This window comes from Octopus bimaculoides, chromosome 12 (assembly GCF_046866305.1).
Source record: "Octopus bimaculoides isolate indiv1 chromosome 12, ASM4686630v1, whole genome shotgun sequence".
Taxonomy (NCBI): domain Eukaryota; kingdom Metazoa; phylum Mollusca; class Cephalopoda; order Octopoda; family Octopodidae; genus Octopus; species Octopus bimaculoides.
Genome location: NC_142939.1, coordinates 21,297,097 through 21,304,582, shown reverse-complemented (window position 1 = coordinate 21,304,582; position 7,486 = coordinate 21,297,097). Strand labels below are relative to the sequence as shown.

The 7,486-nt window shown below is 33.8% G+C and overlaps 1 long non-coding RNA gene across 1 annotated transcript; it reads right to left on the bottom strand.

The window, feature by feature from the left end:
* Nucleotides 1-1,585: 1,585 nt before the first annotated feature.
* On the bottom strand, nucleotides 1,586-7,231 carry LOC106874830 (uncharacterized). Its single transcript, XR_001410056.2, has 3 exons — nucleotides 6,478-7,231; nucleotides 4,649-4,822; nucleotides 1,586-1,716 (listed from the first exon to the last, which is right to left on the bottom strand). It is a non-coding gene; the product is annotated as an uncharacterized LOC106874830 (long non-coding RNA).
* Nucleotides 7,232-7,486: the final 255 nt, after the last annotated feature.

The following is a 7,486-nucleotide window of genomic DNA, read 5'->3' as shown; positions in this document are numbered from 1 at the left end:
TTAGTCCCTCGAAGCGTGAGGCATTACTACACAGTTAATGCCCTTTATATAAATTATTATATATATATTTATGAAAATATCATGAATTTTTTTCATTATTTTTTTCACGCTGACTACTCGATAAATTCTTATAAAGAATTTATCCTATATTCTATTCTATATATATATATATATATATATATATATATATATATATATATATATATATATATACATAAATATATAAATATACATATATAAATATGTATATAAATATATATAAATATATATATGCACAAATATATATATATACATAAATATATATATATATACATAAATATATATGCATATATATACACACATATATATTGTATATATATTGTATGTATATATATATATAGATATAAATATATATAAATATATATATACACATATGCATACATATATATATTGTATGTATGTATATATATATATATATATATATATATATATATATATATATATATATATATATATATATATATATATATACTTGCCCGTATGATTGTGTATTGATAAAAATGTGATTGCGTGCGTGTTTGTGCTTGTGTGTGTGCGTGTGCGTATATGTGTGCATGTGTGTATGGTCTGTGTACATGTAGGTGTGTATATTTCTTTACACAATCTGAAATAATCCACACATAGACACACACAGACACACACACACACACACACACACACACACACACACACACACACACACACACACACACATACGCAACACCAAAATATATAATGTAACGTGTTACCTTGTAGCTAAAAAAAATGTGTAATTTGTTGTCGGGAAAATAATTTCAATGAAATGTGAAGAACAACAGAAAGAAATGCAACTAATTTTCTATAATATAACAGGGACAAAGTAATAATTGAAATATAATAATGAAGCAGTAAAGTGTAATTGAGTATGACTGTTAGTGACATTGAAGACAACTAAGGCTGCGTATAATCTCAGCGAGGAGAAGAAATATAAAACAAAATTTCTGTGTAAAGAAATCCAACAGAACGATGCCAGTTTTAATTTAACTGTAAAAGACTAATATGATTTGATGTAATTGTTAGCACTTCTTAAATAAATTTTCTTTTTATTTCATTTCATTATTCTCTTTTAATCTAGTCTTGTCAATTAGTGAGACAAGGACATTGATTGGACGTTTTTGAACTTTGCAGTCAGTATCAATATGATTCACTTCCATGGATACTGAAATTAGATGAAGCTCGCGAACATATTGATTAGTTGTAAGAAGATCGGGTGTTAATAAAGATCTGTGTTTCTTTAGCTATATTTGCGTACATGATATTGTTGTTGATATTCCAGTGAATAAGTCAGTAATGAATTGATTGTGATTGATGGAAAAATTTACTGAGCCTGTTCATGGGAAAATCAAATGATGTACTTTCATTCTTTTGATTAAGTAACAATTTGTGTTGTGTCCCCAAGAGATTCGTAAGGAGATTTAGGTAGAGAATGGTTTCCAACCGAGGTTTGTTTCGAGTGACGTTGGCATGTTCTACTTTGATTAAAACTCCAACCTCCAAACTAACCGGCAAACGAAAGAAAGATATACATAAAACACATTTTATTTTTAATAAGTTAATACATAGAATCACTGATTCGTATGTTTAAAGTTCAGTGTTCAATCACAGAAGAAAATCTTGAATAGGTTTCTCTGACAAAATTCGATGCCAACTTTTCTTCACCTACGCAATTGAATAATAAAGAAAGCAAGTGACATATGATACATTCCCTGCGTGACCAGCATCTATTTATAGAGCTGGTACTTGTTTGAAGTTTCTGCAGATTTAAACATACGAGACTAGGACTACTTTACGACATCCTGTTAACAACGCTTCCAAAATATTACTATTTCATATTTGTACATTCTATAGTCAACGCAAGTCCGTCAATAAATGAAACAAGTCCACATCGATTACGTAATATGAACATGGAGCTTTAAATGCGTTAACCGCTTCACTGGTTATGATTCTCCTCAATAATTCGTACATTAAGAATTATATTTTTACTGTAACCAAGAGATGAAACTAATCCTAGAATAAAGATTAATGAAGTGTATAAATGAAAATTAAGTTAGAGAATATCATTACCGTTGAGAGTGTTATTATTTAGAAGAAACTGTTGAGAGATAAGTTTTCTATCATTGTCCGACATTTCAGAAGTGAAACTATTTTAGTGTCATGTTGACTGAGACCGATTTCTCTCTCTCTCTTTCTCTCGTGGAACAAGATACAATGATTTTTAATGACCAGTTTCAAATTTTGGCACAATGCCAGTAATTTCGGGAGTAGCAGGGGAAGGGGGAAGATTAAATCCATTACACTGATCCCTGTGCTCAATTGGTACTTATTTTATCGAACCAAGACGACCTCGGCAGAATTTGAACTTATAAACTAAAGATGGACGAAATACCGCTAAGTATTTAAGCTCAGCGTGCAAACGATTCTGCCAGCCCACCGCTTTATGACTATTAATTATTATTAAAAAAAAAAAAAAAAAATTAATGTTTACTGCTTGATTTGCCTTCTAAATCAAAACCATACAAAGGTTGATTTCATGTTTGGTCTCTCTTTCTAAGAATTAATACCACAAATATCAGTAATAAACGAAGGCTATTTTAATCGAATACACCATTAACCAACGCATTTCTAGTTTGTATTAAAGTAGTACAGTAGCAGCAGCAGCAGCAGCAGCAGTTGTAGTATTGGTGGTGGTTGTATTATTATTATTATTATTATTATTATTATTATTATTATTATTATTATTATTATTGCTATTATCATTGCCTTTGCACGGCTTCTAACGCTGGAGATGTACTATAGTGTCAGCTGTTCACTACCAGTGAACTAAAGTAAAACCTGTTATTTTTCGAGCATCTTCCGGAGTATTCGAGCGGTTCCAAGCAGTACTGTTTTCTAAGAGTGCTCCACCCTTATTGCAGCCCCTATTTGTTCCACGTACTTCTCAAGATTTCTGCTCACTGTTCCCAGGGCTCCGACAATTATTGCTACTACTGCTACCTTTTTCATCGACCACATCTGCTTAACTCCCCAAGCTAACCTGTCATATCTCTCAACTTTTCTTTCTTCCTTATCGCATACCTTGTTGTCAGCTGCGCATGCTATATCTATGATCCAGCATAGTTTGCTTTCTTTCTCAATTAAGACTATGTCTATTCTCTGTCTCATGGTCGCACTGAATCATAAAATCCCATAGGATTTTTGCATTTCTATTTTCGACGATGCCTTCAGGTTTGTGGTCGTACCCATTTTTTACTCTGTGAAGTTCATACATGTTGCAGAGCGTCCAATGGAGAAGCCTGGCTATATTGTCTGTGGTGAGCTGGCAGATTCGTTAGCATGCCGGATGAAATGCTTAGCGGTATTTCGTCTGCCGTTACGTTCTGAGTTCAAATTCCGCCATGGTCGACTTTGCCTTTCATCCTTTCGGGGGTCGATTAAATAAGTACCAGCTACAAACTGTGGTCGATAGGGTTAGGGTTAGGGTTAGGGTTTGGGATCGATAAAATAAGTATCTGTCAATTACTGGAGTCGATGTGATTGGCTGTCTCATTCATTCAAAAATTGCTGGGCCTGTACTAAAATTTTAAAATCATTATTTCAATAATTGAATCGTTTTTATATTGATGTTCTCATGCATAAATAACAGTGAAGGCTCGTAGGTTAGTAGTTAGTGTAGGTTAGCAGACATAAAGTTGTGAGTTTGATTCCGGCCGGTGGGTTGCTCTCTGAGCAAGGCACTTTTTTTCATGTTGCTCCAGTCCATTCAGCTGGTAAGAATGAATTGTGCCCGTAATTCAAAGAGCCAGCCTTTTTACAGTCTGTGTGGGCATGCTGAATCTCTCTGAGAGCTACATTAAGGGATACGCGTGTCTGTGGAGTGCTCAGCCACTTGCATGTTAATTTCATGCCAGGCTGTTCCGTTGATCGCATCAACTAGAACACTTGTCGTCCTAAACGACAGAGTGTCAATACATAAATATTACTAGTTCAACTTTGATTTTTAGCATCATAGTAGCACGCCCATCACCATCGCCAATTATCCCTTCCACAGTATCTCCTTTATTTTTACAATATACATAACACAATATACATACCACTTTTTTCTGCAAAATAGGGGTAGCTTATCCTGTTCAGGCTATATTATTAGCATTATCCTGCGTTTGAGAATTAAAAAATCGCTTCTTTAACTTTCTAAGACATCTCAACGGTTCTAAAAGCAAACTTCGTTTCTTTGTTTACGTTTATCGTAATTTGAATTTAATATACATAAGCTTCCCTAGCTGCCCCGCTAGAGTAGGACTCTCAGTTTCAGCCAGATTCGATCTTCCAGCCAAACTGAGTGGCTGTCATTTGCCAATGGTTGACGATTAACGAAACAAAGAAAAGTTTGACAAGCAGTTTTAACGGTCATAATTGTTATTATCATAATTGTACCTAACATCACTAACTATCCCTTGATCGTATAAAAATAACTCTTATCGTAGTTTATTTCTAATTTGCCACAAGCAATCGGTTGATAGACATAGAAACAAAAAAGAAAGAATAAATAAACATAAAAAAAGCAATTCGGCAAAACATTATCAAATCTCCTCACTTCAAATTCTCTGTTCAGTTAAACATTAATGTTTCTTTCTATTTATTTCTCGTATATTCTTTAAAAGCAGAGTGAAAGAAACAAAAGTGGACAGAATTGAGAATTGTCGAAATTCAGAAATAAACTTAGTCTCAAGGTATACATTTCTGAATTATAAATTCTGTTTACATCATACTGTAAAAAAAAGAAAAAAAAAAGTTAATGAAATTTACTCTCATGAGCACCGCTAAAAACGAAGTTAGCATTTTAGTATGGAAGCCTCCCAATGTACATTCTCATAATATAGTTTATCTCAGTATCCTTCTAAATAAAAATACATATCTAAGTTTGTGTTTATTCTACACACACACACACACACACACACACACACACACACACACACACACACATACACACACACCCACACCCACACACCCACACACACACACACACAAACACACAAACACACACACACACACACACACACACACGCACACACACACACGCATACACACACACACACACACACACACACACACACACACACATTTTTTAGAAGATGTGTCTATTAGATTTCATTGGAAGCGTTATATTTCAAAATGGAAAAAGAAAGCCCTGCAAGTGATTTTCATATCCAAAGCTGCATTTGAAAGTAGAATCCACGCCGGAGTGATAATTTTAATTATATTCTATAGATTTGCTCCGATTATTCTATAGGTTTATAAATAGAAATTGTATAGATTTTATTTTCATTCGTACATCAGACATTCTTCGGCAAAGTTTTTAATCACCAGTGGATGTAAAAATAGCTTTAGTTAACCACACGACAAACAATAAAATGTATTTAACTTCTAGTTTTCACCTCTTTCATAAAATAATAGATTCTTGCTTGAAACAGAATCTTTTTCTGGAAAACGGATAATGAGATGTTGACAACAAATATTCCATGGGACTCTGTGGCCAAAGGAAAGGATAAACTTGTACAGTAATAGCAATTCCGTATTTATTCAATTATTTCTATTTTCATCTTCATTAAGAGTCAATCATACTGGTAAGGCGAAATTCCTTATACACTGTCTACACTTACTTTATCCTTTAAATATCACTTAAGTTACTCAATACTCTCTAGATTTTCTTGTGACACTACATAATGTATTACCTTACCCACAGGGCTTGTATATACAAAAGAAACACTATTCTACTTTATCAAAAAGAATTTAGTGTTGTGGATGTCTTTTTGTCTTTTACTGGTGTCACTCATTGGGCAGCAGCTACGGCGGGATATCATTTCTAAAAATAAACTTGGCATCATTTCTAAAAATAGCCAAACACCTATTACTGCTGCCCAAAGAAATAGGTATAAAAGACAAAAAAAAGCTAGTCTGTTACAGTCTGTTACAGTCTGTCAGACGAAGGCCTTGATGAATACCACTAGGTATGAAAGTACATATTAGCCTTTATATATTCAATTCTCTATATTGAATACTCAATATTCCATATATTCAATAAGACATATTTCATATATTCAATAAAACATTCAATACTTCATTTCATTTTACCATTTATTTTTATATTATATATTATGCATTCCATATTCTATATCCCACATTAATTTTACAAGAATATAAATAAAACATAAAAAACAGACAGAGTTGGAACTCTTTTAAATAAAATAACATATTCCTCTATACACGATCATACAAAACCCTTTTTTGTATTTATTTTTATTCACACACACACACACACACACACACACACACACACACACACACACACACACACACACACACACACACACACACACACACACACACATATATATATAATGCATATATAATATTTATACGTACCTATTTGTATATTTGTGTGTCCTTGTGCGTATGTGTGTCTGTGTGTATAATGTTATATTGGTTTATATTCTTATATTCTTGCACTTGTTTCAATTATTGAACACTGGCTGAGCTAAGGAAGCAACTTTGAAGATTTTATCAATAATATTAACCTCGTTCTACTATTTTACTGTATTGTATTCATCTCTATCAACTGTACGTTATCGAGCAGCTAGTAAGAAGACGAAAGAATCAGAGCATACACTATACGGGGTTTTTAAAACTGGTATAAATAGAAACAGGGATATGTTACAGAAGCATCCTTATAAACACAATCAGATATTCATATCAACAATGATGCTGAGAATGTGCTGCATAATTGCTATCTATCTATCTATCTATCTATCTATCTATCTATCTATCTCTTCTCACGGACGTGCTGTCACATCGGCTGCGAAGGTAAACGTTTATTTGACCTTTTACTGTCCACATTTTGTTGGAATTTTTTAATAATTTTGTTGCGAAGCACCTAGGCTTCATTTGTGTGTATTTTCAAGGGCAGGAATTGACCCCCAGGGGCAATTTCGGCCCTAGCAAAATACAAAAATTTCCTTCTTGACATTTGAAAAATGTCGAGAAACATAATTTTGGAACGCTTGTCTTGTTCTTTTGACAAGCATTTCCCGAGGCTTCAGATGCCAGAAGAGAAAAAAGAACAGAATAGCGCGTGCTCATGCAGTGACACGAACGCAGTTGCTATAAACGTCACAAAGACTGTGAGTACAGCTACTAACAGCCCTCTCACCACCACCACCACCACCACCACCACCAACACCAACAACAAAAACAAAACTGTAACCAAGGTTACAAAACCATGCGTGAAAACCGTCACAAATGTCTCTGACGTAAGCACCACTGCTGCTGACGCCATCATCACCACCACCAACGACAACAACGACAACAACAACAACAACAGCAACAACAAGGAAGTAAAGTTATCGGCCGTCAGCAATGACACCATCACCTGTTC